General features: G+C 49.8%; 1 protein-coding gene across 2 annotated transcripts in view; it reads right to left on the bottom strand.

Annotated features, from left to right (window-relative positions):
* The window catches only part of FAM163A (family with sequence similarity 163 member A), a 64,320-nt gene extending 40,395 nt beyond the window's left edge, over positions 1–23,925 (bottom strand). For both annotated transcript variants that reach the window (XM_033092225.1, XM_033092226.1), the window contains exon 1: positions 23,422–23,925. The gene's annotated coding sequence lies outside the window, so the exon portion shown is untranslated. The remainder of the gene's footprint in view (positions 1–23,421) is intronic.
* Between the last annotated feature and the right edge of the window lie 423 nt (positions 23,926–24,348).

The following is a 24,348-nucleotide window of genomic DNA, read 5'->3' as shown; positions in this document are numbered from 1 at the left end:
CTTGGCCGCTCAGGCCATGACTCCTGCCTGGACTGAGAGCAGGTCGGGTCATCTAACCCCACAAGGAACAGGGAGGATCCCACGGCTGGTACCAGCTCAGGCCACGAGCCACAGCCAAGTACTTCCTTGCAAGCTTCTCTGCTCCGGCCCTTTACCTACCACTGCTCCCCACCCCTCCCCCAAGTACCCTGTTCTGTAACACCGGGTATCATTCTCAGCTTTTAGGGGTTTATGGGCCCCCGTGAGACGCTGATGTAAACCGTGGACATTCTCCTGAAGAAGAAAAGCACATCTTCACAGAAATCTGCCTACAAGTTCAGGGAATTCATGGGACCCCCAGAGCCCATCCCTGGACCCCCTGGGAGCCGTGGGCTGAAGGCAGGGAAGCCCTGACCTGGAGCCCAGGAGGCCTCTCCCAGCAGCGCCATCAGCTGGCGGCACCTGCCCCGAACGTGCTTGTCCCTCAGGGCCCAGGAGGCCTTTGCCAGGCAGGCTTCCTCCTCCTCTTCCCAGGCCCTTAATGCAGGCTCTGCCTGTCCCCATGCCTCCTTCCCTTCGCTCCCCCAGGTTTGTGCCCGCACCCCGTTATTCTTCCTCCAGATGTCTGTGCCCCTCTCTTCAGAATCTTTCTGCCACCAAAGCGCCCTTTTTCCACGGTTGTGGCCCGACTTCAGGCCTCAGTACCACCCTCCTTCACATCCCACCTCGGCACCTGCCTTTGCTCCTTTCAGAGCAGCTCAGAACGCTGCTGGGAAAAGCCTCTGGGCAGGATTCTGGCTGAGCAGAAGCTCCTGAAAGGTGGTCTACTTCCTTCCCGTGGGGGCACAGTCAAGTTCAGCAACGCTGCCCAGGGCTGAGGCAGCAGCTGGTGCTGGGTGACACCTTGAGGGAAGAAGGTGACAGGCCGAATTCTTTAAAAGTCATTTTAAAATGTGCTCCAGTACTTCTTGCTCTCACTGGAGTCATTGCAGCCACATACGGATCTCAAACGTCCCTCTTTGCTCAGTGCCCCTTCCAATTAGACAAAGACCACTTTCATTCTCTGTTAGCTTGGCAACACCCCTAAGCCTGTTGACGCTTTCTCAGAATGGAAGCTTCTGGAAGGTAGAAAAATATCTGTTTCATTGACCCTATTCAGGACGATATAAGGGAAGAGGTAAATATTGGTCACACCTTTGGGGCCTGCCCTCTAGAGGTTTGTGCTTTAACAGAAACAACATGAACCTGGTGAAGTTGTTTAGGATACCCTGCCCAAATGTGTCACTTTGATTATTTTGAGCTAAAGGTACTCCAAGGTTTTTCTCTGAACTCCCCTTATCTGCCTACAGACAGATCCTCCAAAGGGAACTCAATGGTCATAGATCCCCTCCTGAGAATGTCATCAACCAGGGAACACTGACTTGTCACAGGACAGGAAACCAGCAGTCGGCACCACACACAGACACATTTTGTCACAAAGGATCTTCTCTCCCATCTCTTCTTCTATGGGTTCATTCATCTTGCCTAAAAGCCTTTTACTCTCCCCTAAGTTCTCATGTTCTCGCTCCCCTTCCCCTATTAGACAGTATATATAAGCTCTTAGATCTCACCATCTTTTGGGATATTCCGCCCCCCCCCCACTCCGTGATGTCCTCATGCATGTAATATTACAAATTAATAAACTTGTATACCTTTTTTCCTAGTTAATCGGCCTGTTGTCAGTTTATTTCATAGACCCAGCTATTAACCTAGGAGTTCCGAGAGCAAGTTTTTCCTCCTCTACACTGGCAAGATAAGGGCTGCCTGGAAGATCTCTTACGATTAGATCATAAAGGTTTTGATTATGCAAAGAAGCTTGGACCATTCACAGCGGAGAACAGGTTAGGCTCATGGCAGCGACCACTAGTTGCTTGTAACATCTCCCTTTCCTCATTAGTAACAGGACCTCGATTTTCTTTTTGTTTCTTCAATTTTCTGAGCAAAATTGCATGTTAACATGCAGTTTGTAAGAAATGATAGAGACTCCCATATACCTCTCACCCACTTTCCTCCCCTGCAATGTTAACATCTTGCAAAAGCATCGTGCAGTCTCACGCCAGGAAACTGACACTGATATAATCCAGCGACATTCAAGTTTCACTAGTTTTATAGGAAAACACACATATTTGCTTATGGATATTTAGTTCCATGCAATTTTATCACATGCATAGGTTTGTGTGAACACCACCAGTCAGAACACAGTTCCATTGCAGGGATCCCTGGGACAACCCTCTGATTTGCCACAGTTACCTCCCTCCCTCCCTGACCCCTGGACAGGACCCCAGGAGTGAGGCGTGAATGACAAGCTGTGATGATACAGAGTCAGGATGTTGGCTTATGGGGGTCATGGTGGGAGGGGGGGATTTTATAAGAGATGGATATCTAAGCACAAGTGGAGACAGAAGGAGAGAAAACAGGGATAAGGGGGACAGACCAAAGATACTAGAAAAGACGGGGCAGTGATGGCACAAGGTCCTGAGTGAGAAAGGCCAGAGGGACACGTCAGAGACAAGGTGAGAGAAAGAGGGAAGGACCGAAACTTTGCAAAGGAGAGAAGAAAGTGATGCCAGCTCTCACCGGAGGACCTCAGCAAGGCCCAGAGATCAGAGTGAAGGCTGATGGATTCAAGCACCTAAGGGGAAGGAGAGGACCCCAGAGTTGGGTGAGGCTCTGTGGGTGCAGAGCTGGCAGGGCCGCAAGCACAGGACATGCATTTGGGCAGGAACCTCAACTAGGGCCAGAGATGCGGGACCACTAGGCAGACCAGCTGGGAAGGTCCAGCTCCCCTGGCCAAAGGGGAAGTGTCCAGAGGGCACTGTGCAGGTCCTACATGGGGTGTGGGCTGGAGTGAGGGGGCTGAGAAGACTGCTCAAACAAATGGAAGAAGAGGGTGAGGTCACGCTGTGAACGAGCAGGCCCCATAGGCAGAAGGAGGCACAATGGATTCAGCAGTCATTGGAAAACTCCCAACGACGATCGGACCAGGGCGTATATGTGGGATCACAGCGCACGGGCTACCTGGGGACAGAGATACTGTCACCTGCTTGCTGCAATATACGTTGCTACATCTTTTCCTTTCTTTCAAATCAAATTTATTCTGCCAATTCAAAAAATATTTACAGAACCCCTACAATTCGTGGGGCTAAGTGCTATGATGCGGGAATTACATGATGAGCTCAGAGCAGGAACACCAGGTGACCGGGCCGAGGAGCACTTTTAGGAGGCAGAGAGGTTTAGCTGAGACCTGCAGGATGAGTAAGAGTTACCCAGACAATAGGGGGTGGCGGTGGTGGGTGGAGGGTGTCCTAGGCAGAGGCAACAGCACGCGTAACGGCCTGGAAATGAGGAAGAGCATGGCGTTTTGAGAAGTGAAAGAATATCAGGGTGGCTGGGGCACAGGGAAAGAGGGTGGGGTGAACAATGAATCTGGAGAGTAAGTAGAGTCAGGTCCCCAAGGGCTCTAAGGCACTGCCGGAGCTTGACCTCACCCCAAGGGCAGTGGGAAGACTTTCTGGGTTTTAATTAAGCATTGCTGAGGGACATGATCAGAAGAATGGATGGCAGGGAGTAGGGCAGGGTCAGAGTGGTGAGAAGGAGCCCACTTAGGAGGTGTTGCCATAACCTCGGTAAGAGATGACAGTGGTTTGGACGAGGCTAGTGGCCATGGCAGATGGGAGGTTTTTAGGAGGCAAATCCAATCATTGTGTTGCTTGGCTATGGGTGGCAAGAGAAGGGAGGAATCAGGCATGAGCGAATGAAAAATATATAAACAAATGAATGAACTCACATAGTTACTTCACACTGCAGCCAAATGGTTGTAAGTTAGGAAGATGTTGACTGCTGACAGGAAGGTCTGGGAGAAGCTCCCGCGGTTCAGGGAAGGAGGCCTGAGCCTGGAGCCAGCGGAGAAATGTGAGCCCTTCATGCCACTGCCGCCTCTGCCACAGGGCTACACTTATGTTCGCCATCCCCACCTCCCGCGGGGTTTTCTGTTTGTTTTTATATCCTTTGCCCAATCGTGGTGGTATTTTATTCTCTAACTGACAATTGATAATGGTTCAAACCGCTCCCATTTCAGGAATAATCTGCTAAATTCCTGGAGAGTGGGAGGCGAGTGTGGCCCTGTCCAAATGTAATCTTAAGACAAAATTTTAAAAATTAAACCGTTCTATCATGGAAAATTTAAAACACACAAGAGAAAAGAGAATGGGATAATGAGCACCCAGCCTGGCTTCATCCATACCTTCTACTGTCAACTTTGAAGCATATCCTAGACCTCATACACGTGATTTACAAACATTTCAGTACGCATTTCCAAAAGTTGTTCTTGTTAAAATATATACCACAACACCATTAGCACACCTCCAAAAATTCACAATTCCCTCATACCATAAAAACTCCAGTGTCCGTACACCTAGGACATTTGGCCACACCAAGGCCACAGGGGGAGGCTGTCACAGGCAGTCGTCATGACTTGCCTGGATGCATCCCCTGCCTCTCAGCCTGTAGAAACCTTGAGGGGGGTGCCTACCCCAGTAACCTCAGGTTGGACCAGAGTCCCCCAAATGCAAATGCCAGAACACAGGAGACAACAATAGAAATTCTGAATAGACATCGGATTGGCTGTGTGGTCTTGGGCAAGTTACTTTGTTTATGTGGATGACCAGTTGCAAAATGAGGGGGTCATAAAAACTGAGGGAATAACCCAGATGTCCATCAACAGATGAATGGATAAAGATAATGTAGTATATAAACACAGTGGAATATTGTGCAGCCTGAAAAACAAGAAATCCTGCCACATACCACGGCATGAATAAACCTCAGGCGAAATAAGCCAGTCACAAAAGGGCAAATACGCATGATTCCACTCATATGAGGTATCTAAAGTACTCAAGACTCAAAGAAACGAAGTAGAAAGGTGGTTGCCACAGGCTGAGGGGGAATTAGTGTGGAGTGGGTCAGAATTTCAGTGTTGCAAAATGGAAAAGTTCTAGAAATCTGTCACACAACAATAGAATATACTGAACATTACTGAACTGTATGCTTAAAATGGTTTAAGATGGTACATTTTATGTTGTTCTTCCCCACGATAGGAAACAGAAAAACATCTTCTGAGGTCCGTTCTGGCTGTGGGGATCGGAGGGACATAATAACATCCTGGGAGGCTGTTACTTTGATCTGTGTTGGGAGGCACATCAAGACATTATCACTCTCCTTCAGGGAAAAGGGGTGGGAGGCACGCTGTACATGGAGCCTCCAAACTCTTCCGGAATCCATCAGGAAGCGGGAGGCTGCATCCCAGCAGGCTGCAGGTAGGGGGTGCCAGGGGGCTGCGCAGGCTCTGTAAGGTAGGAGTTGGGGACCGGCTGGGGGTTCACCAAGTAAGAGAAACAAAAGAAAATGGAAGCCTTTGTCACCACGGGGCTGTCCTTGGGGAACATTCTGGGAAGAAAGGAGAAGGCCCAGCTGGCTGGGAGCAGCCATGCAGGGGGGATCCGAAGTGACAGATACAAATGTGTAGTACACTGGGGCAGACAAGTGGGAGATTAGAAATGCGCAGCTGGTGACAACGGGATGTGGAGGGGGATAGATTGTGTCCCCGAATCCCTTCCCAGGGCTGCGCTGGGGTCTGCAGAGTGCTCTTAGCACTCTCACCATAAGGCCATTTTTCAAATTAGCACAAGCCTGGCCTGAGGGAATCCAGGCAACGGAGGCAGAAGTGGCCACCCAGCTCCATCTCTCCGAGCTCTCCGGGGAAGGTTCCTCTGGAGTCTGTACAGACCAGAGAGCAGAGAGCAGACTCACTGCACTGGACGGTGATACGGTCTTGGTGTCTCTGAGGAAGACAGTTGGGAGAGGGATGGCAGGAGGGGAGCCCGACGCTTGGAAAAACGAGTAGAGGCACCTCCAATGTCCACTCATCCCAAGTGGGGCATAAGATCTGGCTCATTATCTAAGGTGGCAGAGGAAGGACTAGATCTCTCCCAGGCAAGGTCACTGTGAGGGAGCTCTGGGTGGGAGACTGGGGGCCCAGCGCTGGCTTCTGTCCCTTCAGGCCAGCAGTGCCGAACCTTTCTGCAGTCACACGCTGGGTCTGTCACACTCAACATATGTGATTCCCGGGCACTGGTGGGGTACTACAGTCCCGTGTACCACTGAAGAGAGCAAATCCGTGGACACACATGAGGGAGAAGGATATAATTGAAGCAATAGTCTTGAGCCAGCTCTGATGTTTAAAATAAGCAAAAATCCCCACAACTCATTTCCTTAGCTCCGATTCACCATCTGCAATGCTCCTACCTACGGATCTCAACACCTGCCTCGAGTTTTGACTCCTGGCTGGGTTCTCCAGTGTGGGCCGCTCTCCTCAGACGCTCCGAGCACATCTGAGCAGCGCCCAACTCCAGTACTCATGCTCGGATCGGAGGAACTTCAGCCGGGCATGGATTTCACAGCTTTTGCTCAGACTCACACAGGATGACACGCAGTAGCCTTGCTCTCACAGTGAGGTCCCTGGGCCAGTTGCACCACCCAGGCACCTTGTTAGAAGGCAGGCTCTTCAGCCCCACCCAGACCTGCTGAATCAGAATCGGCATTTAACAACATTTAACAAGGTTCCCAGGGGTTTGTGTTCAAGGCTGGTAGGTACTTAACATCACACGCTACCTGCTCTGCCTGCCACCAGGTAAAGCGGAGTAGCATCCACTCTAAGGCTGGTCAAACCAAGCTCCACCAGCTGCAGCTGTCACCACTGGGAGGGGACACAGAAAGGGCGGGAGGTAGACACAGACGCGCTGGTAGGGAGAGGATCACTACAATGTGTGAAGTGCATTTACATGTAGGGACACTGAGATGAAATCGAAGAAGGCATTCCATCGATTCTGAGATCCTGTGATCTTTGTTATTCATTACCAGGCAGATGCTGACAAAATGATAATTGTAGCTAACATTTACTGAACCCTTATTACGAGACAGGCGCTGTTTTAAATAAAAGTGCTTTACATGTATTGATTTATATAATTTCACATAGCAACCTCTTGAGGTATAGATTATTATCCCCATTTTACAGATGAGGCAACTGAGGCACAGAGCGGTCAAGTGACTTGCTCCAGAAGGGAGCTGGGGAAACACTCTCCCCCCACAGGTATTACTTTTGGAGCTGGAACATACCTTTCGGGTGACCAACTGTCTTGGTTTGCCCAGGATTGAAAGGTTCCCTGGATGTGATACTCAGTACCGAAACTGGGAGTCTTGGGCAAATTGGTTGCCCTACCAATACCGGAAACCTCGCCTCCCACAGAAAAGTAACAGAAAAGAAACAGAATGGAAGGAAATTAAACGTAATAGGAAATCCTTGAGATGATAGAGTTTGAGCTGTTGGAACACTGACTCTGAGTGTGGGCAACCTGCTTCTGTCTGAGGGACCCAAAGCCTGTCCACAGGACTTGAACCAAGGCTCATTCTCCATCTGCAATCGAGTCCCTACTCCTCAAATGCATATGCTTTATTCTGCCTCGCTGTCCCCTTACCCTTCTGTCCCAATGTTGAGTCTCCCCAGGAGCCTGTTGCTGAAGGCACACAACAGGATGGATGTCCTAAGAGAAAGAGGCTAGTGTCTCCCTTGTCAAGGTCATCCTGCACCCACATCGGCTCTGTTTTCTGCGGTACTGCCAGCCAGATCTGTGAATCTTGTTTCTTTTGAGCCCCTGGGAAAGTTATTGGATTGGTTCATGTTTCATTTAGCCTGAGAGCCATTTAAGATTTCCCAAATAAAAGGCAAAGAGCTCACTCAGGGTGGGATCTTTTAGAAATAATTTTTAAAAGCAATTCCATGATCCACATTGGATGGGGCTGACAAAGACCCACCAGGGGAAAAGTCTGAGGGAAGGTCAAGGACAGGAAGTCAGATTCCTCCACACACCTGGCTGAGGCCTCTGGAAAAGTACCTCTTCTCAGACAGGGGAAGGCAGTTGTGTTGAAGCCACTAGACAAGTCCAAGCATTAGGATTTCCCTGCCATTTTTTGGGGGGGAGGGATTCTGGGCCTCAGTTTCCACATCTGTAAAATGGGACTTGCTGTAGCCTACCACCAGAGACCACGTGCCTCCTCTGAGGCTGAGATGCAGTTCTCCTGAGTGTTCTGTGCCCTTTCGCAGAAGTCAGCCCCTTCAGGTCTTCCCTGATTAACCTCATTAGACTTGTGATTAACGAATTACACATTCTTAGAGCAGAAGGAGAAATAGGAAAAAGTAGAGTCCACTCTAACCCCCTTCATTTTTCAGAAGAAGAAACTAGCTGGTCCAGTGTTTGCAGCCCCTTCACTCACGGGATTTTCAATAATTACTTCACTGGTATTGCTCTGTAATCTAAAGCTGGTGTCCATTCTCTTCCGAAGGAAGCTGTGAATGCCTGGGAGAGAAGGACCATCGCGTTGCCCCAAATATTTCTCTCCTGGGCTCCCACAGTGGTCTGGACACATGGCCTTCATTCTTGTTGCTGGCTGACTAATGCAGAGCTGGAAAAAGGAACAAGCGAGCTTTTTCTATGCACAGCAAGGAAGATGAATGAGGACATAAGAAATGAGAACCAAAGCTTCTCTCACGTTCTGCTTGCTGACCCAGTAACGAATCTCAAGCTTTCCTAAAGCTGACAGCACACACAGGGAGAAAAACGGCTCTCTGTTTGAGCCAAGGAAAGGCTGTCAGTTTGACACAACCTTGAAAAGAAAATAATGAAACATTTCTCTCAACCAGTGGCCCAGGAAGCTGCGCTGCTTGGGCCTCCTTGCTGCTCTGTGTGCCTAGACCATGAGAATGGAGCCAAGCAGGAAAACTGCAGGACACCTGGCGACCAGTCTATGGTGAAAACACCAGACATCTAGCTGTGTGCACAGGAACTCGACCAGGCTAGCACCTCTCCTCCCCGAAACTGTGACAGGAAGGACTGACCCACATACGCAGCACGATCCCACTTCTCTCCAGCACCTGAAAAATGACTCTCCTAATGTTTACTCCCAATAGAGGCATATACTTGTCATCTCAGGTAGAGAACAAAAGGAACTATGGGATCCCGGCCACATCCCTTTGTAGCAATTATCTACGAGATAGGTTACTGGCGTGATTATCTCTCTCGGCCTTCCTATGATTACATGACCTTTTAATAATCGCCCTTTCTTTTGTTCATTCACTCACTTATTCATTCACTCACTCATTCATCCATCCATCCAGCCATCCATTCAATAAGAGCATTTAGCATCTACTCCATGCTAAGTAACTTCTAAGCCAAAATCAATAGGACATTTTCCGAGCTTTAAAATTCCCTACCTTTAAGCAGTATCCATTAAACAGGGAATGGGGCTGTTCAGTGAAAAAATGGCTATGTTAAAACCTAAACTCTGTTACTAACCAGTTATTCATTCCCGCTGAGCCTCAGTTTCAATAGCTCTAAAATGGGAATAATTCCTCACAGAACTGTTGTGAAGTTTAAAGGCAGGGAGAAGCGTCTATAGGACGATACTCAATGCTTGGCATGACAAGGGCATTCGGGAGTTGTTAGCTTCAAGAAAGGGACCCAGAATCCAGTGTGCTCCTCAATCCTTTATTCACCCAACACCTCACCAACCCCAGTCAATATTCTTCCAAGTTCAATTTTGCTTTCTGGGACAGTGTTCTCATTGTTTTGATCACCTGGGGATTTGGCCTGGTCTTTATCCTGACTGATGGGCTGTACCATTTTGAGAATGTGATCTGTATCAATCAGCTGCGAAGCTCCTGGAGCTTGGAGGAGGACGGGTACACAAAGGCCTGTTAATAAATAAACACTCAGACATCAAGGCTACCGGCTGCCGTAGTAACAAGGCTTTATGCTTTCCTGGCTCCTGTCATCTTCAGGACTGAAAGCACTTAATGAATTAGTCTCGCTTGCAGTCTTCCTGGAGAAAAATACTGCTGTGTCTACAAGGCACAGTCAGGGTAACCAGCCGGAGGTCAATCATTCTTGGGACCATTGTCAACCAGATCCCAAGAGCAGCTCTGTTTGCTGTTTGTTTCTTATCATAAAATAACTGTATTAGAAAATTTTAAAAATGCATAAGTCGACAGATAATTAGAATCCCCTCTAACTCTGTTCACTTGGTGATAAGCCCTGTGAACGCTGTGTTCCACTCTCGTACACATACGTGTTTTAGGATGATACTGTGTACGTGCTGTGGTGGGTTTGTAAATGTAGCTCGGAGTGCCAGCAGCGGAGTGGGATGAGAACACTCAGAGCCATTGTGGGGCCTCTGGTGGGACACACGAGAGGGACACAGAGTGGTCTAGAGCAGTTCTAGACTTTGGAAAGAACCCCTGGCAGCAAGAGGGGGATGCACTGGAGGAAACTAGATTAGGAGCTGGAGACGACACACCTCTCAGCCGCTCCTGTTTTCACCACGTTGTCAGCGGCCCCTTGAGACCCAAAGGTTGCACGTGCCATTATGATCTGGCCCTTGCCAACCCCTCCAGCCTCTGCTCTCACCTGTCCCTGCCCCACCACGGTGTTTGCACCCGCTGGGTCTTTGCTGGGTTGTACTGGGCCTGGCAAGCCCGTTCTCCTTCACATCACTCGGTTAAGGGATTTCTTACGTACTGGTGTAGGTGCCAGCTCCTCCCGTTTTCCATGACCCTCCCCCTTCCTCCGGCTGGGTTAGCTCCCCCTCCACAAACTTCCACCACATCTCATGCTGAGAGAACCACGCACCTCTACACTGCTATTATTTTGTGTCTGTCTCCTTACTAGACTTGGCGCTGCCTCAGTCAGTATCTTACGCATTGCGCATACCTTGGGCACTCAATCAATGCTGCTGAATAAAGGGGTGGGGGTCCCAGAATCAGTACCGAAAGCCCTGGGTACGCCCAAAGTATGTGAGGCATCAGAAACGAGAAGGCGAATCCTAAGTCCATCCACATCTCTCCACCTCCACTGCCACCCTCCCCTGAGACAGTCTTGTCACCTATAGGACTTGTTCTTAGGGATTTCGTGCCACTGCCCCCAATGGAACATGCTCAAAAGCATCCTTAGCATCCGCACCAAATCCCCCCCCCCCCGGAACAACTCCAATTTCTGTCAGCACAGTTATCATTGTTCAATTGTCTGGGCTCAAAAACGCAAAGGCTTTAGCCCACAATACTTCCATTCCCCTTAGGGACAGTTCCGTGTCCCCACTGGACGCCCATCCTCCTCCCTCTCAGCACACAACCTTGCCTACATCACAAAGGGAACTGGCACATTCAAGGTGAACCACCTGATCCTCCTGTCCCCATCCTCAGTCCACCCCCAAATCTCACCCAGGATCATCCCAGCCATCATCCTCTTCCCTCATGTCTAAAGGCTAAAGATTCCTCTTCCTGCTCAGCCCAGCCTCCTGCCTGTGGTCTAGATACCACCTCCTCCCTCTTCCGAGCTCCAAGCTCCACGGAAGATTCTCCACCTGCCCCCTCAGTCATGGACGTGTTCAAGTTTCTTTCACGCTTAAAAACAACCCATCACTTCTCCTCCCTCCTCCTATAGCTGTTATCCCAACTACCTCTCTTTTCTTTCCCGGCAAAGCTACTAGCAGGAATAAAAGGCTACACTTTCTATCCCCACACCTCATGACAATCCTTCAGCTATTCCTGCGTTTCTCTGATCCTTCACAGCAAAACTTCGGGAAGGTTTGTGTATACTCACTTCTCTATTTCCTCACAACCTACTCATTCTGAACTCACGGAAATCTGGCTTCCAACTCCCACTTACTCCTCTGAAACGCTTTTGACAAAGCTCTCCCCATACGGTCCCTCCCAAACCATCTTCTCCTACTCGCTCCTACGTGAAACTCTTCATCCTTCACGTTTCTCCTCTTCACCCGTTCATGACACTACCTCTCCTGGTTCCACTCATGCCATCCTATTCCCTCTTTGACTATCGCCTTTAGACCACTCCCCTCATGAATCCAGTCTTCCTCCACGCCTGCCTTAGGCGCTCCTCTGTTTATGGGTGAGTCCCAAAGCTATATTTCTGGGCTGAACGCTCCTTGACTTTCAGACTTGTACTGCCCAAGTGGCTCCTAGACACGGTATACTTAACTATCCCACAGGAATCTCCAATTCGTGCAGTCCCCCAGCAGACCTCATCATTTTACCTGCTCTTCCCCCCAAAGTGCTTTCCCTCCTGTATTCGTCCTCTTCACTAATAGCACCACCCGGTCCCCAAGCCCAGGAACCGCGTCAGCCTGTCTGCAGGCTCTAGGTCTCCCCTACATCCCATCAATCACCAATCTTATCCACTTTACTTCTTAAATGTTTCTAGAGTATGTTCTTTCTCCAGCCTTTTATTACCACTGTCTTCATTTGGTTCCTTGTTAACTCTTGTTTTCCCTTTGTTAAAACATTTATTTTTAATATACTCTCAGCACTTCCCATGACATCAACAGCAAACGAGCTCCACACCCACCTCTACCTAAATAAGCCTGCAGACTCTCCATTTCCAAATCCCAGCTCTATGCCTCCCCTCCAAAGCCTCTGTGGTGCTCTTTGTCTTTCTGAATGGCACCAAGACTTCTCAGGTCTCTCCCCCACCCAAAAATCTGGGAGTCATCTCAGATTCTTGACTCCCTCTTTTACATCCCCCATGACTCTTGTCTAGACAGTTGCAATACATTTACTTCCTTTCCTGACTGTGCGCCCCACCACCTACCCCTTCCACTATACAGGGCACTTACGGCCTCTTACTATTCCAGGAGCTCCATTCTGACTTTTCCAGTTAGACTATGAGGTCTCCGAGGGCATGGGCATGTCTAGGACTTTTCTGAGTCCTTGATGTGCCCAGCACGGCACTGGGTATAGAGAAGATGCCCAACAGAGAAGCAAGTCAGCAACGATACCCACCAGTGAAGAGAAAACTGGTGTTGATCTGTCAGCACTCTAAGAGGAAGGGCACCCTCTGGCTGACCCCTTTGCCATAGTGAGAGGACACGCTCAGTAATAACAGCAAGACCTCAGCAGAAGAGGTTGGAAATGGAAAGGGAGTCCGCCAAGGACATCGTGGATTGTGGAGTCACCATGAGGACGCAGCTGATCTCTGAGATCTTAAATCTGTGGGTACCCATCTGCAAGGCTGTGTGGTGTCCTCAAGCAGTACTCAACGGCCTGGCATCTTGGAAATTTGTCCTACCTGTTTTGGGGTGGCTGCCTCACCTTGGATATAAGAAGCATCAGCCCAAATCTTCATGCGTCTATTCTGCTTTCCAGAATTAAAGTCTGGAGTGTTTTATTTCCGTTGTCTTGTAACCATCCATATTCCTCAGAAGCCCATGCCCTTTGATTATTCTTCACTCTATCCCTCACCCCATCACCGACTCTCCCTCATTCACTGAGGACTTGAGCAAGTGTCTCCCCTTTTCCTAAGGTTCTGCCATCATCCTACAAAGTTTCGACATGCGTGAAGATGACTTCTCTAATACACTAGCCTCCAACAGCCATGACCTCCTTGATTCCAATGGTCTTCGGTTTCAGTTCACTCACCTGCTACCATGGCCAGACCTTGGACCCATACTGCTGGAACTGTTCTCTGGTCAACCCTCACCTGGACTACCCCCACTGCCTCCTGACCAATCACTCTGCTCTGATCAAAGCTCTACAGTGGCTCTTCATCTCCGACAAGGTCATGTCAAAGTTTTTGGCCAAGGAGGCAGCACACCGGGCTGCTATCCAGTCTGTCATCTCTGTCACCTGACATGTCCTGTTCTGACATTACTGGATTATATGCAGTTTCCAGTCCCCCTGCCATTTCTTAAGCCTCCTGGGCCTCCTTGTGCCTAGAAGGCTGAGGAAGCTTCCCTTCTTGTTGGCAGAGATGTTCCCACCTTGTCTGTTGTCCTTCTTGTCTGCAAAGACATTCATCTTCACATCCCAGCTCACACACTTCTTCTCTGGGAAGCCCTCCCTGCCTACTCTGGGCACCGCGAGGGGCTCTTTCTCCTGTGCTCCCCAACACCTCATACAGTCATTACAACATTTATCTGATCAGACGAGTATCACAAGGGCAGGAACCATTCCTATTCATCTCTGTGTCTCAGCCCGGGTGCAGGCCTGGTGCAAAGTTGGCTTCAACAGACATTACAAAAGGAATAAAGGAACAAATCCCATAGATGCCCTGTCCTCTGTATACGAATGAAGTCAGAGGAGATTGGGCTCTTGAATTAACTGAATCTCTTCTCTCTTCACCCTAGCCCAGTGCCCTGCCCGGAGGATTAAATCCCCTAGTAGAATATGCCCTGGCTAAGCACCACATACAAATCCCTCAGCATTAAGTAGTGGGAAAGCTTCCACGTGCTTAAAGAAAGAGACTGGTGCTCAAGAGATAGGTAGTGAGACAGGTGTAGGTGGAGAGATGCCCATTTGCTTCTTACTCATCGGTACTAATACTCGGGGAGTACTGACGACTATTTCATGCTAAAACCGATTATGTGCTCAGCATTGTGGTCACCGTGAGGATGAAAGTTAAGACAGCAGCCTGCGTTTGTCGGTCACTTGCTAGGGGCCAGGCATCCTGGTTATTATTCCCATGGTACAGGTAAAAAATGGGCTCGATGTCACACAGTTGGTAAGTGCTGCAGTATCATCATCTTCGTCTCGTTTCTTCACCCTTCCTACTCACTGTCCTAATCACCCCCATTAAGTAAACTTCCTCCTCCATTCCGTTTCCCTGCCATCCACCTTTCCTTCAATGGCAACACTCTATCTTCCCACCGCCATAGACAGACGTCATGGCATCTGCCCTGAGCCTATCCTCCTTCTCTCCCATTAGCCCTGCACGCTTGATGCTGTGCACACATCTTCTTAGGAACCTTACGTTGTGAATTACCCTTCTTCTGACCCATAAACTTTTCCACTCAACAGGGTCCTTTCCATCGGTACACAAATATGCTCAAGTGTCTCTCCTTGAAACAGAATAAAACCACCCTCTCCCTCCGACTATCATAGCCAAGCCTCTAGAAAGACTCATGTATACGTTCAGTGTCCATGTCTTCACTTTCCACCTTCTCCTAGACCAGCTACAGTCTGACTTTGCCCATCATGTCACTGAGGCTCTCGCCTAAATCACCCCTAACCTCCATCTTTCCAAAGCCAATGGATTTTTAGTGGTTCTCATTTTAACTGAATTCTCAGCAGCACCTATGCTTTGTCTCCTCTTTAGGAAACACTCTGCTCTTAGCTTTCATGATGATTTCCATCTCCTGGTTTTTTCCCTGCCTCTCAGGATCATCCTTTTCTATATTTACTTTTCAGTCTTAATCCAGGCCTTCTCTTCCAAGCCTATCCTCTCTGCCTAGACAGTGCTATCTATGCCAGGGTTTCAATTACTCCTAGATGCTGGTGACTTAGAGCTGTATCTCCTGCCCGGACCTCTCCTCCAAACTCCTGCTCATACATCCACTCAGATGGTTCAAAGGCTCCTCAAATACAACATGGCTGACATTGAACTCATGATGTTTACCCCAAAGCCTGGTTCTCTCCCACCATTTCCTGTCTCAGGGAATGGTACCACCATCCACTACTACACAGCTGGAAGCCTAGGACTCATTCTCAACACTTCTCTCTCAACTGTCACATCCAAACCATCACTTCCTGTCCATTTTACTCTCAAACTCTCAAATCTATCTATGTCTTTCTATCCATGTCTCCTACAAACGTCCCAGTCTGAACAACTGTCGTCTTTCGCCTGGACTACTTCAAGAGTCTCCTAATATGTCTCCAAGGATCTACTCTTGACCACCTCACATATACTGCCCACACTATATAGCCAGAGTGGTCTTTTTGAAATGAAAAATCTGACTGTATCGTCCTCCTGCTTAAGTACTTCAGTGACTACCCATTGCTTTAGAATCAGTATCAAAGTCCTTATTGTGGCTGATGAGACTGCATGTTCTAACTTCCTACCTCTCCTGCTCATCTCATATGTTTCTCCTGCTCTCTGCACCCCAGTCCACTAGACTTTGACACCTCAAAATATCATATTCTTTCTAGCCATGGCCTTTGCCCATTTCTGGAATATTCTCTCCCAGCTTCCAAACTCCCCTCACCTCTTTAGCTCGTCCGGTTTTAGTTCAATCATCAGTTCCCACGACTTCCTGGGTCCTCCCTGAATGGCTTCATACCTCCCATTACATTATTACACACTCTTATAATGCCGTGTGCCTCCACTTCATGCCTGTATTACTGTGTCCCTTTACATTCACTGTGTGACAAATCTGTTTCCCCTGTTGACTTCAAGCTCCATGAGGGCTGGGGCTTTTGACGGTTTTGGGCTTTTCCCCCTCAACATTGTATCCCCAGGAACATTCAATAAATACTTGTTGACCTCTTGAAAATGCGATCCTCCCCTTTCAACCCAACTCTCTCTAGGTTCTGTCCTCATTACTCCTCTGAAGTTGCCCTTGGTAAAGTCATCAGCAACCTTCAAATTGTCAACAGTGGAGCCCTGGTGTTCAACCAGCTGGATGGAGAGTTTCCTGTACTAAAATAAAATCCTGGCAGTCTTTCCCCAATCTGTCGGGGGGAAAATAATGAGCTGACAGAATATCCTTAATTTAAAGCTTTTGTTTCTTAAAGTTTTCTTTCTTAAAACTTGGTGCCTGCTATTCTGTATCTCTGGAAGAATCTAGCACAGGACGCTCTCTGATATATTTCAAAATTATACAGTCAGCCATTTTAGCATATGCATATTCCATGGTGTTCACCAGAGAGCACCACAATTTCTATGGGTTTCCGGACATGAATGAACAAATAAATGTTTGATACTCACTAGCCAAATCTAAAGAAATAACTTTCAGTCCTCTGGTCTGTTCTCTTGGTGGTATCTGGCACTGTTTATCACGTTGTTTATTCGTTTTGGCAACCAGCATTTATAGAACACATGCGGATTGTGTTTTCCCACAGCCCTTTGTCCCTATTTTCATTGGCATTTATCTCCTTCGCCTGCGATCTCGTCCACGCACAGGCTCACCTCGTTTAATTGCGCTTCACAGATATCATGATTTTTACAAATTGAAGGTTTGTGGCAACTCTTGTGTGGAGCAAGTTTATCGGCACCATGTCCCAACAGCATTTGCTCACTTCGTGTCTCTGTGTCACATTTTTGTAATTCTCATAACAGTGCAAACTTTTTCATTATTGTTATGTTTGTGATGGTGATCTGGGAGGTCACCAGGGCGAAACCCTCCACCAGCAAAACGATTACAGCTCACTGAAGGCTCTGAGGATGGTTTGCACTGTTTAGCAACAAAGTATTTTTAAACTGAAGTATGTATTTTTTAGATAGAATGCTCCTGCACACTTCACAGACTACAGTATAGTGTAAACATCACTTGTATAAGCCCTGGAAAATCGAAGCATTTGTGTGAGTCTCTTCAGGGCAATACTTGCTTTATTGCGGTGCTCTGGGGCCAAAGCCGCCATATCTCTGAGGTGACTTCCTGGAGGTACAGGGACTGCGGCTTTCCCTCTTCCCTCTCCCTAGTCAGCCCATCACTTGGCCCAGGCACACGGATCATATTTGTTGAATACAGGGACCAATGAATGACCGAATAAACATGAATAAAACGGGGAGGTGGAACTTGGGTTCTCACCCCCAGTGCTCTTCCGGCTATGCTCTGCCGCCTCTGAAACACTCAGGGTGACACAGTGGCTTGAGGCAACAGAAATGTCGACTTTACATATGTAAAATAGCACCTGTTAGTTTTTTAAAAAGCACAATGAATCCGATATAAACTTATAATAGTTTTATAGGCCTTGTGCTTGTGGGCTGCACAAGCTGTCTAATAGCTAATCTAGCATCAAACTCTGCTAATATTACCTCCAAAACAAAACAAATAGCACACTGACTGACTAGTTTATGGGGAGCTAAACAGTTTCATTCTGTAAGTACTTGAAAAATACCAAGGAGCGTGTCTATGGCAGAAGTTGAGTAAATAATGATCTGACTGATATTAGTGCAGCTGGAAACACTCCGTATTCTGTCTTAACCCTGTGCCTTTGCCGAAGCTGTGTTCTTACCCACTTCGGCTGAGCTGGTCCATCAAAATCATACTTCACCCTTAAGGCCTAATTCCAAAATCACCTCCTCCAAAAAGACCTTAGCAATCTCATCTATCAGAGTTAGTTGGGCCAGCGTTTGATTCATGTCAGCCTCTCTGCACATGACAACATGTCACTTGTGCCCCTAGGGTGTCCTGTTCGTGACATGAATGTCCCTCTCCCACACTGCCTTGTGGGCAACTCGAGCCCAGGGACCACATCTTGTTCCTCTTTCTGTCTCCCCAGTGCCTTGAACAGTAGATGTTTTCTGAACTGAAGTGGCTTAAACTGATCACCCAACTACTCGTATGTTATATAAACATCATGTTTTGTGCCATAAGGTGACTTTTTAAAAGAACATAGTCGGGGCCTCTGGCTTTCCCCTCCTGGCGAGGTTCTGGCAGCCACAGCTGAGAGCCCAGTTCAGCTTCTCGCTCTCTCCCTGCAGGCAACAGCAGCTGCCTTATGTGCTCCAGAATTTATCTGGGGGAAAATTCAAGCTGTTTCTTTCTAAAGTGGGATGAAAGTCAGAGGTGAGACCTAGCTGGTGAGCTGCGTGGGAGGAGAAAGGTTGGCAGTGAGCGAGGCTCTCAGCAATCAGGCTGTGTTTTCCAAACAGCAGGCAGACTCCCAGCACCGAGTCCCAGGGGCCACCCTGTTCACCTTCCATCTCACAGCCTTTCACACCACTAGCATCTAGACCAACGCAGAGACCACGGCTCCTTCTCCTGCCTCCGTCCCTCGGGAACGTCACACGCTCTGTCCACTCAGCCCGGCCCTGATGCCCACACAGAGACAGACGCCAGAGGGATGGACACCCAAAGCAAGAATGCCGACTGCTTCGTCCCCGAACCGTGCCTTGCGCAAACCTATGCAGACTGTGAAGATTCCAGTTCATTCTTCAAAGCATGGCATGCTCAGCCACATGCCGTTATAACCCAGACTGAGTGTGTGATACCTGTGTGACGCCATCGTGCTCGTGGTGCAAGTCACTGAGCAGAGAACAGAAAAGTCATTGAAGGGAAGGCAGAAAGGTGTTGCTTGGTGGCAATGAGCCTGGCCTCTCAATATATCCGATCAAGAGATTAGATGACATACTGTAGGCAGAGTGCTTAGCAGAGTAACTAGAACATAGAAAGCCTCTGATGAAGGCTAACTCCCTAGCAGGTAAGGAGGGCCCCGTCTCATGTGACTGGAAGCAAATCTTTCTTCCACGGCTCCTGCTGTTGAACAGCCTGTCCTACCTGAAAGAGGGAAGGCAGTGCCTGATCCCTGCCCCCAAGCAGCCTGGGTGATCAGCAGAAGGGAATTGTGGTGGGAGGAGGAGGGAGAACAACTGAGCTGGGCATCTGGGCTGATGGAAAGCGCCCAAAGGGGCATTCAGGGACCCATCGAATGATGGCGGGACAACTCCTATCAATAACCTTCCTTCCCCCTCTGGGACAATAGAGCCCTCGACCACAGAATAATTTCCAAACCTTTTCTTTCCAGTACATCTCTCTTCCTCTCCTTTCTGAGGTCCAAGTGCAAGAACGGAAAGGGACCGACACACCTTCTGCCCTCTCTGACGCTCAACCACAGGCTCCTGCTCCCTTACTAATGCCATCCGATTGCTGAGGCTTTACACGGCACAGGGGAACAGTAAGGCAATACAAAGAGGGATAGTTTCTATTTCTCCGTTTTGTGTTCCAAGCTGGAGGATCAGATATTCCCTACCCAGATCAGAGAGGGGTCTAAAACACCTCTCGCCCCCGCTTTCCGAGCACAACCTGCAAATTGAAAGGAATTCTGGGTGGCCAGACGCTATGAGCTGTGTGGTCTCACCACCCCGTGGCTTTTATTTCAGTGGGAACTCTCAAGCAACCTGGGGGAGAAGAGCTTGAGAGACTGGCAGGCACAGAGCAAGGAGAGGATTAAAAAAAAAAAGTTAATGCAATCACATGATTCAAAATTGAAAAGATACACAGGGTTTACAGGTCCACTCTCCCTGGAGGCAACAGACATTATTAGGTTTTGTGTATATAGTTATGTACTGACATACAAATAATCTTGGAACTCTCCTTCTTTCTCCTCTTTATAACATGAACAGTAGCATATTATAAACACTCTATGCCTGCTTTCCACTTCGCCACGTATCTTGGAAATCATTCCATGTTAGTTTTAGAGTAAGCTTCCTGCTTTTTTTATGGATGAATAGGACTGTATTCGACTATGTGGAAGTTCTACAAGATATTTAACAAGTCGTCCTTTGATAAGCATGTAGCTTGTTCTTCCACAGCTCAAACAATGCTATAATGTGTACGTATATAATGTGTAGGCAAGTATAACACTGAGTGATTTCCTAAAAATGAAATCATCGCGTCACATTGAGTGATTTCCTAAAAATGAAACCATCGTGTCGGATGGCATGGACATCTCAAATTTTGAGATGTTTCTAAAATGCCCTCCAAAGAAGCTGGACCCATTTACTTGGCCAGCAATGCATGACAGTGCCTGTTTTTCCAGAACCTCATCAACAATGTATCCATCTTTCTGAAGTTTGCTAATTGAAAGATAAATAAGTATGTCATTTTAGTTTGCACTCAGCATGCTAACGAATTAATCTCTGCTTATGGATTAAACCCCTGAGTCCCAGCAGGAATGAAGAACATCCAGTTTTACCAGGCCAGCACTTTCCCTGAAGTCTAATGGGGTCACATCTCTCGGATCCACAAATAACAGTCTTTATTCCCAAGGGCTCTGGATTTTCAGTTACCGCATGGGAGGACAGTGGCCCCGTGGAAGGAGCAGGGACTTTGCAACCAGCGAGACCGGGGTTCCAAGCACAGCTCTGCCACTTACTAGCATGAGGATCTGAGCAAGTTGTTTAACCTCTCCCAAATGAAATATGGGGATAATAACAGTGACGTCACAAAGCCTTGTGTCTGGCGCATAGAAGGTACTTAATAAATGGTAGCAGCTTTCATTAGTGTTAATAATCAACAGACCAGATTTTACATCTCAGGGCTTTTCACAACTGACAAGACCTGGAACACCCAGCCAGGGCCAACGGACTGTTTTGTTAAGTGGCCACCCGGAGGGTTCCCGGCCCCTCCTCTGATCCAAGCCAGCCTCCTTCCAAAGTTAGCAGGAGATAGGGCTAAAACCCCACCCTGTGCCTCTGGGTGAGGGGTAGGCCATTCCTGTGCCAGGCTCCCCTGTTTCCGGATGATGTTTGTACAGACTGAGGTGCTCTCTGGACTAAGCAGAGCTCATTTCCAATTACAGATGGGCAAGCTAGAGACAAAGCAGAGATCCCTGATCAAAACAGGAGGGGCTTGCTCTCATCAGCACGGAGCCCATCTTGCCTTTCCTGAGCACTGTTTTTAGTGAGGTCACCGAATGCATGTTTCTAGTTCTGACAGGAATGCCAGTGATGCCCATCACTAGGGTTTCTACCTGAGCACATGACCCCCGTCCCGAAGTACTTCAGAGGCTTTTCCATTTGCACATGGTCCTGTCTCATTTCATCCCCCAGGGTGTAGCAATTACAGCCACGCCCCTTATGTGAGCCAGGGAACTGAGAGGAAGGGGCTGCCGCTGGCTCGCCTAATGTCACCCCTGAACCTTGGGGAGCCACATTTTAGCTCCTCCCTGAGTGCCAACATGACCCCCTGTCTCTATATGCTGGTTTAGATCCTCTCAGGCACGGAGCTGGAACCTCTGGAGAGAGATCTGAGAAATTACAGAGAATAATGCTTTTGGAGAATGTTCCTTTGCTTTGTCATCCCCTGGAAGGAAAGGGGCAGGATGTGAAGGTACTTCCCAGTACTTTGCTAGTACACAAAGGACGCTCGCTGCCTTTCTCTCAGAAGAGTCCAAATCCCAGGGACTCCAGGGCGAAGTGAACATGTGAGATCTGAAATTCCCCCATCACTGTCTCTCACACCGTATAAAAGGTGGGTCTGGCTCAGATACTGGAGGGCAGGGCAGGGCATAGAGATCTGACTCCACAGGCGTCCCCCTCTGCCAACTACAATGCTGCCTCCTCAGAACTGGTCCCCTAGCCCTGTGGTTGAGAACCCCTCCTATCGACCAGGGGCCTCCAGCAGGGTGGCAAGTGGGTCAAGGCTGGGGAGAGTCCACCGCTGAGCAGACTGGAAAAGGCGGGAGGAAGCAGCCCCGCCTACAGGTCCAGACTGAGGGGTGGGTACCTGTCCCCCAACACCCCAAAGTTGCTAGGAAGAGTAAACTTCTAGGGCCCCACAATTCCAGCCAGAGAAAACGAATGCCCAAGGGTGGCAGAAAAACATGGGTGATGCATGTAGCGCAAGGGCACTGTCAGAGGACATAGATCTCCACCCCTGCCTTCCTCGCTGCCTTGGGGGCCAAGGACGAGGAAGCCATTCTTGTGGACGGTCTCCCAGAGCTCAGCTCTGCCCCCCTCCCCCCCTCCCCCCGCACCTGGCCAGACTGGGGTGAAGGGGGCACCAGAGCAGAACACAAGGCTGATCCCGACACTGCTTTCTGATCACCCACTGGTCTCTCTACTTGGGCCCAACCCTCCTCTGGGTCGCCTTGGGCCCAGCCCACCGCATCTGGTCCTATAGGACTGGGGTGCGGACCGCTGGCTCTGGGGCCTCATAGACGTGCCTGGTGGCCCAGAGGAGACTCCGGTGTCTCCATGCCGGCCTGGGGCGGGTGGTCGGCGCCCCGCTGTCTTGGACCCGTAAGCACTGGCAGAGATGCCAACCTCCGCGCCGCGAACGCACCTCCATCCTCCTTATTTTGTGAAACTTTAGGAAAATCACCAATAAACCGAGCCTGATGGCCAGGCGAGCCCAGAGCCCCTGGCGCGTTCGGAACAACCTGGCCGCACAGACGGCGTGGAGCAGCCCCACGCCACCCATCCGCACCCCAGTCCCAGTCCCAGTGCCCCTCACTCACATATGCCCAGTGGTCCCATGGAGCGTGCAGCATCTCCAGCCCGGGCCACTGTATGGTCCCAGGGTGGTCGCGGGCTGCAAGGCGCAGCAGCTGCGTCCGCGTGGGGTCCCGCTGAGCGGAAGGCTCAGCGAGCAGGTCGGCGAGGACCAGCAGAGGCGAGTGACTGCGGTGCAGTCTGGGACAGGGACCTGGCGAGTCCGACCCGGGGATGCGGGGACCACAGCCTGGCCATGAGGCTGGAGTCGCCAACCTCGCCCCCACCCCCACCCCTCGGCGCGAACAGCTGCTGGTGTGAAACGCGACAACAGAGTGAGGCCCCAGCCCCAGCCTGGAGGCTACAGTCAAGATCGCAGTGGGCAGTGGGAGGCGGCCCTGGGCGAGCTTACCTGGGTGTAGAGGCTCCCTCGGAAGTACGCCGCGGCCAGGCACTCCACGAGCGGAGCCCAGCGACCTGCAGAGTCCGCGGCCTGCCCCGGTCTCAACCCCTCCCTCCTTTTCCTTCCTTTCGGGGAACCAGGGTGCGGAGGAGCGTCCCAACTCGTTACAGCTGCTGGGCAGCTCCGCGACGGCGGTGACTCCCGCGTTCGGCTCCCACCCGGTCTGTGCGCGTCCTTCCGGGGGCTGGGGAGGCCCACGTGAGGTTCCTCTGCCCGCCCAGGCGCTCCAAGTACTGGCCCCGCACGGAGCCGAAAACCTCATCGCCCCTCCAGGTGGCCGGGGCTGGGGGCAGGTACCAAGAGTCCTGATTGGCGCTGGCCCCAGTCCTAGGGGAATCCCCCAGGAAAGAGAGACTGCCCCCCACGAAAGAGAGGCTGCCCGCCGGAGGGCGAAGGGAAGGGATAGAATAGCTCGGCTGGTGTCTTGCAAAGAGCCTTCCCTTAGCTCTGCTGCCTCTTTGCCTAAGAAATGTAAGCTCAGGAGCCCGGCGCCCTAGGAACGCCCCGGGCAGGGGACTTGGCGCGCTGTAGATCGGGTCCAGCACGGAAAATCGTGAGAGAGCACGAGAGCCTTAAGGGCCAGGGTGTGTCGCTGTCCACTGGACTGTGCCTCATAAGCCACCTGAAAGGCTCATCTGTTTTCCTCTTTCTGGCCCGCACGAGTTCCTGGAAGTCCAGTGGCACCTGATGCCCCTGATGTTGAGAAGGGACCCTGTCCTCACGGCGGGGCAGACAGTATGTAATTAGAGTTGTGCTGCCAGAAGAGACAGGAAAGGAGAAGCAAAGCCCTCCCGCGTTCCCGAACGCGAGGAGAACACGTTAAGAGCATGCTCGAGTTCTTATCTAAATTCATCCTCTTGCACTGTTTTAAAACTC

This window comes from Rhinolophus ferrumequinum, chromosome 22, assembly GCF_004115265.2.
Source record: "Rhinolophus ferrumequinum isolate MPI-CBG mRhiFer1 chromosome 22, mRhiFer1_v1.p, whole genome shotgun sequence".
Lineage (NCBI taxonomy): Eukaryota > Metazoa > Chordata > Mammalia > Chiroptera > Rhinolophidae > Rhinolophus > Rhinolophus ferrumequinum.
Note: the sequence above shows the minus strand (reverse complement) of the source record. Positions and strands in the feature narration are given on the sequence as shown.